Source organism: Callorhinchus milii, unplaced genomic scaffold (genome assembly GCF_018977255.1).
Source record: "Callorhinchus milii isolate IMCB2004 unplaced genomic scaffold, IMCB_Cmil_1.0 Scaffold13, whole genome shotgun sequence".
NCBI lineage: Eukaryota > Metazoa > Chordata > Chondrichthyes > Chimaeriformes > Callorhinchidae > Callorhinchus > Callorhinchus milii.
The window spans coordinates 11,734,375-11,752,174 of NW_024704754.1; the positions used below are offsets into that span (position 1 = coordinate 11,734,375).

Below are 17,800 nucleotides of genomic sequence, written 5' to 3' on the forward strand. Positions count from 1 at the left end.
AGCACTTAGGTGTAAGGTGGAACATTCCACCCAACAAGAGATAGGTTTCTTTCCAACCCTCTGATAAACAAACCTAACTCTTTCGGTAAAACCAGAAAATGCCGTAAATGCCCACATGTGAGCAGTCAGCGTCTGAAAGATAAAGATGGGTTAGTTTCAGTTGTAACCCTTCATGAGAATTTACAGTTCTGACGAAGAGTCCCACCCAAACTCTTAACCTCTCTTTCCCTTTCAGATGTTGACCAATCTGCTGCACACTTACATCATTTTCCATTATTGTTTCATGTTTCCAGTTCTCATCTTCACACACCCTTTTACAATACAATTTACATTTGCATAGCACCGTTCATGTCAAGACATCAAAAGCGTTTGACAAAGTTGAATTGGTACCTTGAGCTGAGCTTGAGAGCCAGGGGATAAGATGACCACAAGGTTAAAGAGATACTTAGAATCATAGAATCTTAGAATATTATAGCACAGAAGGAGGCCATTCGGCCCATCATGCCTGTGCTGGCTCTTTGGAAGAGCTACCCAATCAGTCCCACTCCTCTGCTCTTTCCCCATTTTTTGAGACATGCCTGGAACAAGGGGAGAGAGCGAGTCAGAGAGACTCCAGGATGACGTTACAGAAAGCAGGGGCCAAACGGCTGAAAGCCTGTCTCTCATGGTAGGGCAGATAAAGGCGTACATATTGACGTACATACAGATGTACTTATGAATATATGCACATACATATTAATGTACGTAAAGCTTGTCAGTTGATTTTGGTGTACATATAAATAAACTAGATAAGGGTATCTATTCCTGATCAGATTATTCCTGTTTTTCTAGTGGCTGAAGAGAGTGACTGGTTGACTTTGTTGGCGAGCAGCGGGAAGAGGAGGGGGAGTTCGGTGACCAGCAACAGGGTGGGGATGGGGTTGAGGCAGCAGGTGGTCGGCTTTATCTAGGAGATGGTGGTTGAGAGGGAGGTGGGAGTAATCAGGGCAAAGGAGTGTAGGGAGGGAGGAGTGATAGGGGCCGTGGTGGAAGGAGTGGGTGTGTAGATGATCTGGAGGTGCGGAAGGGGACGTGGGGAGGAGGATGCAGTCAAGTTAATATTTTCAATCTTTGACAGCTTGGGGGGTGCGAGGGGTAATGAATAGTGGAGAACAGTGCCTTTGGCTGTTTTTGGCCTCCAAAATGGTTTTGGAGTAAAAGGCAGTGTTGGCCTGTGAGAGGGAGAAGCAATGTCCTGACGACATGATAAGGGACTATCATCAAATCCAATAGGGACTATCATCAAATCTCACTTCTTCTTGGATCCCACTTGCACCATGTAAAGAGGTCAGGCAACACATTTCCACATTTTTGTCCTTGCCACACATGAGTAGGAGCACTGCTAACTTGCTTACTCTCCAAATTGCCCTCCATCTGGTAAAATATCTCACCTCTGCTCAGCACCTCTGTAAATAATCTGCCTCCTCACTGGGGGTGAAATATCAGAAGTTACCACGCTGTGGTGCCAAATGGCACACTATGCCATATCATATTTAATTCAGTATTATCCCTGAACATTGACATAGATGAGTAATTAGGATAATGTAACTGCACTGGTTTCTAACTTTCCATCATCATCTATGAGTTAAAGTATGTTTCCAGTCAAGGTTCTTTGAAGTCGTTTGAAAGCATACTGAAATGTTAATTCATCTAAGGCTGAACGTGTGCGCATGTGAGTGTATGCGTGTCTGAGAGAGAGAGATTAATGTTCTTTATGCTTCCAGTAATTGGCTAGAAAAACCTTGGGAGCTGAAGGCTTAAAGTTTCACCTAGTCTTAGCCTTAAAAAAACTTAAAATTAAAGAATTTAAAATCACGCAGAATTGTGAAAAATTAATGAGGCACAGAATCGTGAAAAAAATAAGTTCAACCTTAATTGGTAAGATTGTTTCTTTCTACAGACCAGCAAAATTCTGCACATTTAAATTTTACGGCAAAATGCTCCGAGAGACTCTGTCTGGGTGGAATTTCAGGCCGTTGTTTTTAACCAAGGGAGAATTTGATTCAAAAGCTGGATCCTACCCCCAAGTTAGTGCATTGATAAAGCTACAGGCATTGCATTCTCTACTTATAAAATATTCTATGTGGCATAGTTTATAATGGAAAAATTGGTCATTTGTTTGCCGAGCAAATTTACTAACAACTGAAGAATTAGCTCCTCGGAGAGTCCTCTGAAGTTATAAAAATTAGGAGCAGATAACAACATAGTTTTCACTCTCCTCTCCCTCTCCCACTCTGACACTCCGCCCCACATACACAAACAAAAAATCAGGTAAACCAGCGTCTCATTTATGATCCACATCACCAACTGCCTCACTCTGGGCTTCAGACAATAATCCTAAAACAGATGTTCAACAACAATGTAGAACAATATGAAACTACAATAATTACTGTAACTTCCAAACGATTGCTAAGCAATTTGTGACATTCAGCAATAAGCCTACAGCAACGCAGTCCACACAGGGTAACATTTCCATCTCAACCCTCTCACCGCCCCCCACCCCAGTTAAATGTTATAGAGTTTAGGGGTCATAAAAGTATTAATTAAATTCTATTAATTAATTAGAACTTTTATTTTACCTCAGCCAAAACAAACATGAATGGCTCCCACCTTGCTTCCAGTCAGACTCACCCTACTGAACATGTACAAAACTTTAAATAATCCCTAGGCTCAGCCACAACAAGAACCTCTTCCAGACTCTACAAATATTCCCATAAATGCAGAGATTATTACAGGCTGCAGGCATTTTTGTTTTAAAATGTAAGTGTGCAATATGTGGAAAATTCTTAATTTCAGTTTCAATTTGGAAGTTCTGCACATTCATATGTTTAAAGATAAAATAATATTACAAATTAAGACCCGAGAATTCAGACTCCACACGCCTAATAATAATCCCTCCAAAAAACAAAAACAATAATAAATTGGTCATTTTCAGTCCACGACTGTTTGTGGGACACTGCTGTGCGTAATTGGCTGCCGCGTTTCACCCACAAATATACAGTCAATTCAATTTACAGCATATTCTGTGAAGCGCTTTAAGATGTCTAGAAGACGTGAGAAGCGCTATATCAAATGCAAGGATTATTATTATTATTATTCAGGTTTGTGATGTGTGAAGTTGTCTGATCTCAGCTGGGCTATGAATTGGCAAGGTGTAGGGGTGTCTACCAAGGCCTTTGTATCCATGCATTGGGAGCATAAACATCAGCCAGATTTCCTGTTCTTATTCACTCCTGTTTGTTTCTGACTTGAGCGTAAGTAAGGATAGAATCAAGCTGGGCTTGACTTCTGTGTTAATACCAAATGCCTAGGGTTCCACATAAAGAATAACAATAATATAATCCCTGTATTTATTATAGTTCCTTTCACATTGCTTCCATAAGCGCTTCACAGGATTTACTGCAAAGTGTAATGATGAATGCGCACAGCAATATCGCAAAGCCATGAAGCGAATGGCCAATTTTATCTGGAGGATTGTTGGCGAGGACACCAGGAGAAACGCCCTTCTCTTCTGTCCATGGGATCTTTAGTGACCACCTGAACAGCATAGGAGTGTCAACTTGGACTACGTGAGTTCAAAGTCCCACTTTGTTCTGACTTAACGGCAAGAATGTACCAACTAAGCTAGGCTGATACGTGGGCACTCAGTAAGTTGCCAGAGCACAGCCACCAGCTGTCGAACAAGGAAAAACAAAAGGGAGAAATATCTCTCGGCTTAATGAATGATTATTGAAATGTTGACCAACTGGATAGTGACACTTTAATGATTTAGAAAGCTATAGTGCATTACACACTGTAGCTCCGTGCTGCTGGACATTGTGCACAGAGCAATGCCACACACAGATTTATGCACAATTGATCTCTTGAATATTTTGTTCACAATTTGCATAATTACTGTGTGTTTCAGCAGTTTGAACTGAAACCCACAAGTGGCTTGTTTAAACGTTCAGCAGCAGCATGGGTTAAAGTAGCAAATCATATTTGTAACACAATCTGACTTCACAGTAAATTTCAAAGGCGTTGTCTTAAAATTTAAGAGAAATCTGAGGAAAAAATGTTTAATTCAATCTTATTTTGGAAGTTTTTTTTAAGAACCGTGGAAAACTGACTTCCAAATAATTAAAAAATTATCTAAAATGATTTTTCGCTAGAGAAGAGACATTTCAGGGGGAACTTAATGGAAGTGTTTAAAATTATAAAAAGGTTTGATAAATTTAACATAAAGAGGCTGTTCCCACTAGTTGAGAATCCATTACTAGAGAACACAAATACAAGATAGTGACAGAACATCTAAAAGAGAATTTAGGAGGAATGACTTTACGAGGAGGATAGTAAGGTCGTGGAATTCGCTGTGTGGTTGAATACATTCAAGAGGAAGCTAGACCTTCACGTGAGGGAGAAAGGTGTTGGAGGGAGTAAGAAATGAGTGGAGACTTGAGTGGAGTATTTTGGGTTGAGGCAAGAGGCCTGTTTTCATGTTGGACATTCTTTGTAATTGTACTCTTTGTAATAAAAGTAGATTGTTAACATCTTTAATCTCTCTGTTGATTGATATTCAAATCCAATAAAGTCTAGTTGAATGGATCGCCCTGTCAAGTTTCTTTACTTCCCAAATAATACATTATCACCAAAATTACAGATAATATTTTATAATAATTTCTATTTGCAATCTGCGTGTGCGTAATTATCATGAAAATATCACACAAACCTGAGCTATTGTCAGAGAAGTCCTGTTAAAAAATTAGCTTGTTTAAAAGAGAAATTATATTGTTTTAAAGAGAAAGGCTTCCTGCACAGCAGAGGGACTATGTATAATGTAAAATAAAATTATCATTTTATTCCGTTTTGAAATGACAGACTGATTACAGACAACCATTTCCCTCAGGACCTGGTTTCCATCTATATTAATAAGGAGACAGATGTTTATCCCAAGACAGGAAGAAATAATGAAATCTGGTTGGTGGGAGCCCTATGTTATGGAAAACAACTTTATAATTCATCAAAATGAACGGACATATGTTATCTAGATTCTAGGCTTGGAGAGATTAGTTACTAAAAGCTACTGATTATGAGTGCGAGTTTATGTTGCTAATTTTTTTTGCTTCACAGTTAATGAACAGCATCTCCTGTCCATCTTAACATTAACTGTTGACTGAATCCATCACATGCAGTTTATCAGTCCGTTCTTTTCATCTTTCCCCTTTTGTAAAATAGAATCTGGAAGCATTCCGCCCGTCACGCCTGTCAACCAGATTGGTTATGGCCTAATCACTAATGCACTTCCACTGTAGAAGTTACCGACATTAAAGTGCACAGTTACTCAAAGTGAGAGCATGTTCAGTGCTGCGGTTATACTGCACAAATTAATAATATAATTTTGTATATTGAAAATTGTGACATCAAAATGTGTCGACACATTTCACAAGGAATTGTGGTAACTATACATCTGTAGGCAAATAAGGTGGTTAATTTACACATAGCAAGGTTCCACTAACAGCCATAAAGTGAATAATTATAATAATAATAATAATCCTTGCATTTGATATAGCGCCTTATCACATCTTCAAGACATCTCAAAGTGCTTCAACCTACCAATGTGGATCACAAATTTTTAGGGGGTGAAGAAGGTCCTTTGGCTCATGTAACCTCCTCGTTCTAGAGCACCCACACTACTGTCCCCCTAACACCAACCTCAAGGATTTTCTTGTCATTACAAAAGTGGGAAACGAAAAGATTATGGATGTTTTCTGGCTATTTTGCCACCAACTGAAATGAGTTATTGTCATCTTGAGGGTCTAGAATCCTGCCGGGTTCCCTTTGGGATATAGTGTACAGTTTTGGACATTGTAACTTCAAAAGCATTGCAGAGCTTGAGTCAGTCTCGCTTCTGAACATTATTGTGAAGTGGAAACTGATGAAGAGTAGACGGTTTGCAATGGTAAATACAGAGATCATCACCTTGTGGACAGACATAAAGAATATTACTAGCACAGTTAGGATTTCAGTGCCAAGACAAGCAGGACAAGCGGGTCTCAAGTACGTGAAAGGAAATTTCAGGCCAGATCCCAGCAAATATTTCTTTACACAGAGAATAATTGATGTCTGATAGGATGATAAATGACAGGTCACTGGGCTCATTTCAGAAACAGTTTGATATTGTAGTGGGAAGATAGTAGGGTAGGTATTCTGGAATAATTAGATCAAATGAGCCGAAAGAGTTCTTTATCCGAATCTCTCTTGTGATCTTGTAGAAATGTGTCCTTTTGCATCCATTAGCTTCATAAGGCCGCTATGGTAAACCAGTCTCCTTGCCAGCATACTGAAACATACATCACACCCTGGTCAGTAACACTAGCAATCTGTTTGTTATGTGTATACAATGAGTATTTGTTTCCATTATAATCACAAAATTAAAAGAATGCTATTGCTCGATCAGAGTATGTGGAACCCAGTAATATTTATGAATCTCAAAGCAGTGTAAAGACCAGTTACGTCTGACTGAATAAAGAAAGGTCAGTTTAGCACAATCACCAGTCAGTCCATCAGCAGGGAAACCTGGCATCCCCCATTCTTCAGCAGAGATGCGTCAAGCATGGCAGCACTGGAACATCTGGCTGAGCTTTTATTGCCACTGACGATATTTGAAGCTAGATGAGCACAGCAGGCTTGTTTAGATACTCTCCATCACGTTAAGTACAGCGATGCCAAAGACGGTATCCCTGTGGACTGCATTACCACCTGAGTAACTTACATTTATACGTGATGGAAGTTCCAAACATACTCACTGTTTTGGTACTTTATGCGTCTGTAAATTCAGTTGACAAGAGCCGGGTATTAAGAGATGCAGAAACATGGTTATGAACAATGTGTCTGATCCCACAGCAAAAGTTTTTAGCCCACATCAAAGCAGAATAATTAAATCCTGCTGGAAAAGCTAGTGCACGCTTCCTTACTGTCAAAAGATATGAGCAGTGCAATATGTTCATAGTATATTAATGCACTGGCAACTCATAACAGCCTGGATTGATCTTGAAGCGTGTATTAATTCAAGTCTGTCTGCAATGTGAGAGAGTGTGGCAATTATCTGCATTAATTGAAATGATAAATAAAACAATAATACTCCAAGTTTTCTTCTCTATTTCTAGGATCACTTAAAAGTCACAATGAGCATTGTTGACTGAAAAAAATAATATACTGTAACTTGCATTTGAACCTCTTTGAACCTGCAAGTAATATTATATTGCAATATCATCCAATTTGAAATGAATGTGGAGGGGTCTATCATGCGTTGATTGCTAACCCTAGCGATCTCTTTATTATCTGTTTATAGTAAGGTAATCCCACAGCAGTGATCAGTATGAACAACAACAATTTGTATTTATTCCATGCCATTCGCATAGGGAAGGTGTCTCAAAGCACTTTATTGAGTGGTTGCCTAAGCTTGAAGGGTGGTAGGAAAGGTTGGGGGAAGGTGGTTGAAGACACAATCAAAGAAATAGCTCTTTAGTTAGGCTCTGAAAACCGAAAGGAAAGGGTGAGTCAGAGTGATTTTGCAAGTGAGTTCCAGATGATAGAGACAAAATGGCTGAAAGCTCACCTGCTGCAGGTGGGGTGGAGTGGGCGGGGGGCAGGCATGAAGCAGATTAAGGACAAAGGAGGTCACAGAGGTAGGGTGGGCTAAGGACATGGAGGGATTTGAAGGCAAGGATGCTGGACCTGCAATGATGGATAGGGAGGCAATGGGGGAGATGGGTTCACATATCCTTATATCCTTCAATCTTGCGCCAAGTAGAGCTGTATCCAGTTTTGGTGTGAAATTAAAGACTGTATCAGCACCTGGTTTTCTTAGGAGTCTGTTTCACAGATCTATTTTCTTTCTGTTCTCATCATTTTAAACATTTGGTTCATGTTCCTCCTCAATTGTCCCTTTTTCAGTGTTGAAGTTACTCTCACTCAGGGCCGGTAAGAAATCTAAGCTAGAAATTCTATTTAGCTCTGAATGTACACACAGGGGAGGTATAACATTATTGTATACTGAGTTTGCTGTAGTTTGTAAAAATAATTGGCTTCTAAATTAAGACAAATTAAAAATATTCCACAATTCCGCACAATCTTAAAGTTTAAGACAGAAAGACGGGGAAGATTTTGAACCATAAAATTCTGTCTACAAGTTTATTTATGGAAGAATCTCTATCTAAGACCCTATTACTCTAACACTGACGTTTGTTGAATCCTAAGTTTCCTAACTACTTTTGCTGCAGAAGTTTCCTAGTCTGTCTTTCTGTTTACTCTGTCTACTCTTTGGAGGGCAGCGAGGGTGGCTGAAGGCTTGGTCGAAGAGGAATATTTTGAGACACGCCTTGAAGGAGGTTTGGGAAGGAGCGAGGTGAATAGAATAAGGGATGGAGTTCCATAGGGTGGGGGCAGAGAGGCTGAAGGCCCAACTGCCGATGGTGGTGCAGGCCGGGCGGGGGAACGTGGAGCAGGCCAGAGCCTGCTGAGCAGAGGGAGTGGACAGGTTGATATGAGGTCAGCAGGTTGCTGTGGAGGGCCTTGAAGGTGAGGAAGAGGAATTTTGAACTCTATCTGAGGGATGGGGAGTCAGCGAGGGTGGATTGATGGGGTCCCGGAACCTGCTGCGGAAGAGGACACAAGCTGCAGAGTTCTGGATGATCTGCAGCTTGTGGAAGGAAGAGTTGGGAACAAAACTAGAGAGGAAGGGAAGAACCCAGCCAAAGTACTAATTCCTGATTGTGATGCAGTTACACCTGTTGCAATGAACAACTGTGGATATTGACTGAGCATAGAATAGCTTCACTTTCCTTTCCAAGAATAAAGCCTGCTGATACTGGCCATTTGGACTCCCATATGAGGAATAGCCACAGAGTGTGGCCATTGTGAAACAAGGGAAGAAAACATTGCACTGACTAGCATCAAGTGCATCACTGGGGCTCCCTGTCCAGACTGAAATAATAGAATGTATGATTTGTTTTGGCCAGCCGTGTGCGTGACACATGCAGAAGCCCATTACGGTGCTTAAGTGTATCCAAACCAAATTGAGAGCTCTATGCATCCCAGCTACACATGAAAATTCCCGAGATATTTATTGGAATGGAATGCTCACTCTCTTCCTGGAGGAACACATCCTGCTTAGTATTAGGCACAGGTTCACAAGAGCTAATTTGCTGCTTGTTGTTATTGTCCTTCTGAATCGTCATCTTTCAAGACTAAAGAGGCCTATCTTGTCTAATCATTGCTCATAGCTCATTCCTCTGACATTGGGGATCATTCTTATTGCTCTTCTCTGCACTGTATTTACTTTCTATTTACTTTTTTTCTATTTTTTTTCCATTATTTCTATTATCTGGCAAGCCAAAATCAGTATTTTGAAGCGATGTGCAACGAAAATTGACTTTACTTCAATTATCATAGAATCATAGAATCTTACAGTACAGAAGGAGGCCATTCAGCCCATCATACATGTGTCAGCTCTTTGAAAGAGCTATTCAATCAGTCCCATTCCCCAAAGTCTTGCAGATTTTTCCTTTTCAAATATATATCCAATTCCCTTTTGAAAGTTATTATTGAATCTGCTTCCACTACCCTTTCACATTTCAGATCATAACAAATTGCTGTGTAAAAAAATCCTCCTCATCGCCCCTCTCTTTTGCCAATTATCATAAACCTGTGTCCTCTGATTACCGACCCACCTGCCAGTAGAAACAGTTGCTCCTTATTTACTCTATCAGAACCCCTCGTAATTTTGAACACCTAATCCTCATCGTAAAGAAAAAAAACTGCCCCTTTAAGGATGTGGATGTTGCATCTTCAGTGGATCTGATTCCAATGGTACTGTGCTGTCTGCTTGCCTGTCCTAACAGGATAGCCTCTGCTGCTTCCTTTGTCTTTGCCATAATGACAGCACTCCTGCAATGAGGGAGGACCGCGCTGCAGTTTTGAGGCTATCAATGAGCTCATTCTGTTCAGAGAGGGGCGGGTTCATTAGCATCCCCAGAAAGCCAGCTGCTGCTGATCTGAGAAGGAAATGTGTTTAGATCTGAGCTTTCCAGGCCTTTATCTTCAGTGGACATGTATGTGGTGAGTATTTTCATTTCTTATATTGCGACAAAACAAGATTGTAACTATTGATCTTGCCCCCCCGCAACCCACCCACACCCATGAAAAATAATTAAGCTCAGAGCTGAGCTGTGATTGTGTGTGATGGGTAGAGGATTTCAGGAGCAAATGAACCAGCGATGTACCATCCAGTAAATTTATCCCAACTTGACGTTGCAGTCATTATTTTATTTAAGATAAAAATTGTGAAATGCGGAATGGTTAAGATCAATCCGTAAAAAATTTGATGTTGATGTGTCGCTGGATTATTTTATTCCAATATCTGTGGCAGAGGTTTATCTGGCAAGCAGCTGTTTCAAGGGGCTGGGCCTGGAGTGAACACAGCACAGCAATGGTGACAAATACAGTTGTTGGCAAAGATGTAGGGTTGGAACGCACAGGTTTATGTTTTATTATGATAGTTTATTATATTCATAATGTTGCTTTTTTAAAAAAAATGTATTTATTTTGCATGATTTTTTGTTCAAAAAAGAGAAAAATTATTCAAGCTGTAATATTATAGATTGTGGGTGCAGGCCTGTGTGGACTTGCCTCTGGATTATATACGTGTGTGTGTATGTATACATGTCTGTGTCAATGTGTGGGTGCAGGCCTGTGCGGAGCTTCATTTAAAACCCCCTTAACCAAAATGAGTTTCATTATTAATTTACAGGCCTGCAATTCTTTAAGCATGAAGCTTGTGGCTTCCCAAAATAGCTACCTTTTCTAATTCATTCCATCTATAAATGCCTGCAGCTGAATAAATACACTATAAAATCGAATACTGTACAAAGAACAGAAATAACTAGAGGACGATTAATTTGCTTAACATTATTCGCCAAAACAATAGACACCTATTTGATATATGAGATAGACAAAATAAATGCTTTTCAGGATTATATAATCCAGCTACAATTTTATCCAAAATGCCATAAATATCACATTGAGACAAATGGTGACTGCGTTTCTCTCCATATCTTGCTGCTTTTAATTGCCATGAAAGCCCATTTTCTGGAGCAAACGAGCCCTCTTCCTCACCGGTAATGTACACTGTATTAAATATTCAGCCTTACAGTAACTCATTATAATTAGGTACTCTCATGCGTTGGCTGATGCTGTCAGTATACAAGCACCAGTCAAACAGTATTGCACACATACACACGAGAGAATTAAAGCAGAAACGAATGCCAGCAATGGAGTGACACGATTGAAGAGACTGATGATAGTGGATCAGGCTATTCCATAATGCATCTCGTCTTAGTTATTTCTGGGTGCCATGTGACCTTGAACTCTTGTTTTATTGCACCAAGCTAATGTATTTAATTACTTTTAGTCTGCACACTTCATTTCTTCAGCTTCCTCAATTTCATTGAGTTTAAGATAAGGTCAGATTGCACTGCTCCTAAGCCATGATTCATGTGGACCTTCAGGCTGAGATTATGGTTCATATCTTCTGGGCTGGGTTCATGGAAGATGGTTTATAATTGTAGATATGGAAATGAGAATCGTTTCATGATGGGGAAGGGGGAACGTCTCAAGAGATTCACAACCTACTGAAAATAGCGCCTGGAGTAGATCAGTGTAGACATTTCCCCAAATTAAACTATTCATTCAAGAATGCAACTGGGAGAGATAATGGATACACTGAAGGCAGGAAAGGACACAAATCAATGTGGGCCACATAAGGTGAGTTTGTTTCCAATTGAATGTTAAATAACCATGTTGATTTACAATTGCCATATTTTAGATGTAAAAGTACTTTGACGGATAATCCTGCTGTTAAAAAAAAACCACGATCTGAATCAAAATGGGTTTGGCAGACTCATTTTTCAAAGAGATTAAATAAGATGAGTCAAAATGTTATTGTCGCCTTTTCACACAATTGCAATGAATACTCTTCCCTGTCCTCAAACAAACCAAAACATTGTCACACACATTGGCCTGAGGACATGGAAGCCAGTTGTAGAAGTCACTACTGATGACATGGTTGAGTTTGCCTAACTGTGACCTTTCTGATCTGTGTGGCTCAGCATTGCACCACAAACCCAGGTCATTTGCCCCCATTTAGTATCTGAAAAAGATGTTACATAAACAATATCTGCAACAGTGGAAACTGCAAGTTTCACATTGTTGTCCTTCGTTAATTTTTACTGCAGTTTGTTAATGGACTTCATGATGCAATACTATGTGTGTGTGTCTGTGTGGGTGTGTAATGTGTTAACAGTTTGACATGCCATGAGTTCAGTAAGTTCAAGTGTGTTATTGCAGTTTTAAGAGGTCCACTTCCATCGGATTATTTCCCACAAACATAAAATGGCTGCATGTCAACCCATTGTACAACACTGTCAGGATGCATTGATTTTTAAAAGCAGAAAAGCAACATATCCACTGCTCAGAATTATTGTGGAATGACACAATCTTCATTTCACATCTGCCTATAAATACTGCATCTTAGTCCTGATGTTACTGTTACCTGGTAGATTCACTTGCTCCCTGGCGTTCACTCTGATGCATTTCCTCCTGTATGTTCACAGCAATCCCTGGCCTGAATATTTCGTGCTGAGCTGTGCAGTTCACTCCCAGTGAGGTCCTTTTTGATTTCAAGCCAGATATTGCATTGAAGAGTGACAGGAGAGTGACCGCAGTAACAGAGCAATGCAAATTTAGTTTATTTGTGTTTTTGCACAGTTGTGTTTAGTTTAGTGACAAATTGCCCATGTGAAGTAGACACAAGATAGCAAAAAGCACTCAGTGAATGACTGGAAAGTAATTCAGTGGTTAGTTTCTGGTAAAGTCTAAAACACCAGAGGAAAGATTGAGCATGTTTTAACTTTAAAACAATCCTCAAGTTTGAAATACCAACGTTAACCTAATTGCCAGCCATGTATTATCTTATGCCACTGGTACATGGTAAATCTCCATAATAATAGTGTTCTCTGCTCTTATCAGCAAATGTTGTCAGGAGGTAATGTGATGTAGGTGAAAAGATAATTAAGCTGATAGTCATGCAGGTCCTAAAAGCACACATGTGATGGATGTGATAGTGTTACAGAGCAGTAGGAGTTAGGTAAATCAATGTTTATTTCTTGTGTACAGAGCAAAGGATGGTCAAGTTGGAGTTTGGAGTTATTTTGAACCATTGCTTCTTTTACTTCCTGAAACTAACCCAGGAATACATATCACACGTCCTGCAACTCAGTCATTCTCTGATGGTCCATCGTTTATTAGTTTATTAGTGAAGCTCAAGAAGTTGTATCAGTTCAGCTTTATTACTGTTACTTTGTTCGCAACAGATGATCTACAGCTTTTTGATGGGTTCGTTTGGCCAATATCCCGAGCTCACCCTTCTCCCTGCTACAATCCTCAAGGTTTGATAGGATACTCTTTAGCGCTTTGATTCATTTGTTCTCAGGGAATGGCTGTGTATAAGTGCAACTTGTAGTTGATTATCTGTGCTTTACCAATTTAACTTGAAAAGTTACCTCCATGTACAAAAAGGAAAACAAAAAGCCTTGTGCTTATTTTCATTGCTTCTTTGCAACTACTATTTTCTGAAAAGAAAAACAGAAAGCCAAATGCAGTGGTAAAGCAGTGTGAGTGGGAGCAGTAGTTGCTGTGGGTAATTTGACAATGCCATTTGTGTTTGGCTCTATTATCTATTATCATCTGAATATAGGTCAGTTGGATGGCCTGTTTTGCCATATAGGTAGCATTGCAAGGCGTATGGGACTGTACATGAGTCATGGGTACAGAATCTAAATCTTCTTATGAGCTACTCGAGGCTGCTTGTAGTAAATGCGGGAGTCCTTTCTTCAAATTTGTCTGCTTTACACCTGTAGCACCCTGTCATATTGAATTTTTCCATTAGAATACATTAGAATACATGAGAATACACAGCACAGAAACAGGCCATTTGGCTTAACTGGTCTATGCCGGTGTTTATGCTCCATATGAGCCTCCTCCTGCCTTTCCTCAACTAAGCCTTCCAGTATAACCTTCTATTCCTTTCTCCCTCATGTACCAATCTAGCTTCCCCTTAAATACATTTATGCTATTTGCCTCAACAGCTCCTTGTGGTAGCATGTTCCACATCCCCACTACTCTCTGTGTGAAGAAACTTCTTTTAACTTCCCTGTTTGATCTACTTGTGGTTATTTTATATTGATGACCCCTGGTTTTGGTTTCCCCCATAAGTGGAAACATCTTCCCTATGTTTACCCTATCAAAACTTTTCATAATTTTAAAGACCTTTATCAAGTCACCCCTTACCCTCCTCTTTTCAACCAGTTACTGTAGTTTATAATGTACAATGGTTGTTTAATACCAGAGGGAAAAACTGGAATGGAGATGATGTCTAAAGGGCAACATTACAGATAAACTCAATTGTCTGCTCTAATGGCAGTGTCACTGCTTGAGAAAGCAAAAAGAGCATTGGATATGCTGGACTTGATCTCTATACTCTTCCCGTTTAGTAATCTATCAATGACTAAGCTTTTTATTTATCATTTACAATAAAGTCTAGAACAGACGCGAAAAAGAAAAGTCCTACAATAAAGTCTACAATGGACATTTGGCTAATAGCCCTTGGGCTAGCCACGCTGAATTACATTAATTATGTAATTAATCACCAACGAAAGAGATTACAGATGGTGTGTAGCATCCAAATCCACGTTTTGGACATGTGGATTCACCTGATTCCCACACACAGATCACAATGCCAAAATGTTTATTGTTGCGCTCATCCTAGAATATCAAGTAACCTTCTAAAAAGCGGTCTCTGCACTCCACAGTATTTTGTGACATGCTTCAAGACATTTCAACAATGTGATAAAAAACTATGTCAAATGCAAAGATTCTTAAGTTTATTCTATATTACTAGAATGTTGATCTTTCTCAACTAGTGTATTTAATATAAAGTTAGCTGTGAATTTCCTTTTAGAATATTTCTGATTGTAGGTTGACTGCGCTATGTATCCTCGTCCTCACTTTCAAAGCTCTCCATGGTCTTGCTCCTCCATACCTCCTCAACCTACTAATATCTTACTAACCATCCCTCTCCCTCCACTCGGTGGGCACTGGCCTTCTCCATGTCCCCTGCCCTGTCCGCTCCACCATTGGCAGGCCTTCAGCATTTCTGCCTCCATCCTATGGAACTCCATCCCAGAATCCCTTTGCCTTGCCCCCTCCTTTGCCTCCTTCAAGACCTATCTCAACACCTTTCACTTTGACCATGCCTTCAGTCATCCTCCCACCTCCACCCACTTGCTTACCACCCTTCTTGATTTCAGCCCTCAGCTCGGGTGCAAATCCTTGATGGTTCAATACTTTGGGATATCATCCCGATGTGAAAGGTCCTGTACAAATGCAATTTGTGGTTGTTGTTGTTATATTCTTTAGAGCTATTTAATAGAATAGCTATATCCACTATAACAATGTTATAAAATCTAACCAACACAATCAGTTCAAAACATTGGAGTTATTCAACACAATTGTTCATAAGTACTCCTGACTTTACAACAACAATTTACATTTATATAGCACCTTTCACGTGAGGAGGATGTTTCAAACCGCTACACACAGCTGACTGAGCTACGGGGCTGGAAGTTGGCCAAAAGTGCAGTCAATAAGATACATCTTAGAAAGTATTCTGACATTGGAGACCATCCTGCACCAATTCACCAGAGTAATGCCTAAAATGAAGGGTTTTAGTTTTTATAAGAGGCTGGGTAGACTTGGATTACATATTGAGTTCGCCTACAAAACACACAGTCACACCTCTTTGCAGTGTATGATCTCAAACACTTTGAGATATTTCGCCTAGCTTAGATGCTGCAAAAATGCAAGCTATTTACTGCTTGATGTAAGATAAAGCACTGAGGTAATCCACATTTTAGAGCATGTCAAAAATCGCCCTTTGTTTCCAATATATTGTTTTGGACTGAATGAACTTCAAGTCTCAGTCAATCTGTGATTGGTTGTAGAAGAAAGCATATTATATAATATAATCCTTGTGTTTGGTATAGCGCCTTATTACGTCTTCTAGATTTCTCAAAGCGCTTCTCAAAATATATTGTAAAGTGAATTGACTGTATATGTTGTGGGCGAAACGCGACAGCTAATTGATTGCGCACAGCAGTGTCCCACAAACAGTTGTGGATTGAGTGACCAAATTATTATTATTTTTTGGGGGGAGTTTAATGGTCTTATCTCTGTGTGTTGCTGGGGGTGAACGTTTCACCCACAAAATATACAGTCAATTCACTGCAGTATATTCTGTGAAGTGCTTTGAGACGTCTCGAAGACGTGATAAGGCAGTATATCAAATGCAAGGATTATTATTATTATTAACAAGGAACCTGCCTGATGGTAGACACTTATTTTACTTACAGTTGCTATTCTTCTATCTTATTCACAACCCATTATTCACTTATTTTTGGAGTCCTGCAGCTTAGTGTTTAGAGAACTTGCCTCGCAAGCGAGAGGACCTGGGTTCAATTCCTGAGCAGGGCGAAACGTTGGGCAAGTTTCCTTACTCCACTCGCCTCTGTTTAACTAGTAGTAAGTTGGAACCCGGTTGTTTGTTGATTGGTGGATCGCCTTTCCAGGGGTAATAATCCCTATCGGACAATGATTTTATGAGCACTGCTGTGTCAATTGGCTGCTGCGTTTCACCCACAAAATATACGGTCAATTCACTTCACAGTATATTCTGTGAAGGGCTTTGAGACGGCTCGAAGATGTGATAGGGCGCTATATCGAATCCAAGGATTATAATTATTATGTCAAATACACGGATTATTATTATTATTTTACTCTTCCAGTGTGGGGGATGTCCTCCCCACGTGAAAGGTGCTATACAAATGTAATCTTGGTTTTGTTGTTGGTCTGCTGTCCCCTCTGTCGAGTAGGAAAATGTTTAACACTGCCCAAATATTGAAGGAAGCATTTTTATCCAGATATACTGTACTTTCCATATAATTTCTCTACTAGTCTTGAGTTCTGAATAAGCAGTGAGTTTTAATAAGAGCTAGATTATCATTGTCAAATACAAATATCCGGGACCCATTTTTGCATTGTTTCTGAGACATGTTTAATCCTTCCTGACCCAGTTCAGGCTCAGTGATACTAAACTACAGTTAATTACATTGAATGACACAGCATGAAAACAGGAAAACACATGAGCCTCCAACCCTCCTATTACCTTCTCTTAAACTGCTCTCTTCCCTTTTCCCTTGTGAATGCATCATGTTTGGTCTTAAATATGTTGATGCTGTCTGCTTCAACCACTGAACTGTCAGTGAGTTCCACATCCTCACCACTCTCAGAATAAAGAAGTTCCTCCTAAACTCCCTTTTAGCAAGGCTACTGGCTATCGTATATTTTTGATGGTCTTATAATACTGTTTTTCAAATTGGTTCCAAATGAAAAGGAAATATTGTAATATTTGAGGTCATATTGCAATGCTACAGATCCAAGGTCAAATTATGCTCAATTTTGTTCTGAACACAGTATTCTCAGGTATCAATTGCTGATGATGTTTTTGTAATCCCAGTGATAATGACATGACTATTAATCTTTCTGTTTGAATGTCATTGTTTATTCAACATGCACCTCAATGTTTAGTACCCACACCCACTGCCTCCCC

The 17,800-nt window shown here is 39.7% G+C and overlaps 1 protein-coding gene across 1 annotated transcript in view; it reads left to right on the plus strand.

The window, feature by feature from the left end:
• Positions 1 to 10,068: 10,068 nt before the first annotated feature.
• Positions 10,069 to 17,800, plus strand: part of jakmip2 (janus kinase and microtubule interacting protein 2) — a 96,964-nt gene continuing 89,232 nt past the window's right edge. The window contains exon 1 of the mRNA XM_007891387.2: positions 10,069 to 10,137. The gene's annotated coding sequence lies outside the window, so the exon portion shown is untranslated. The remainder of the gene's footprint in view (positions 10,138 to 17,800) is intronic.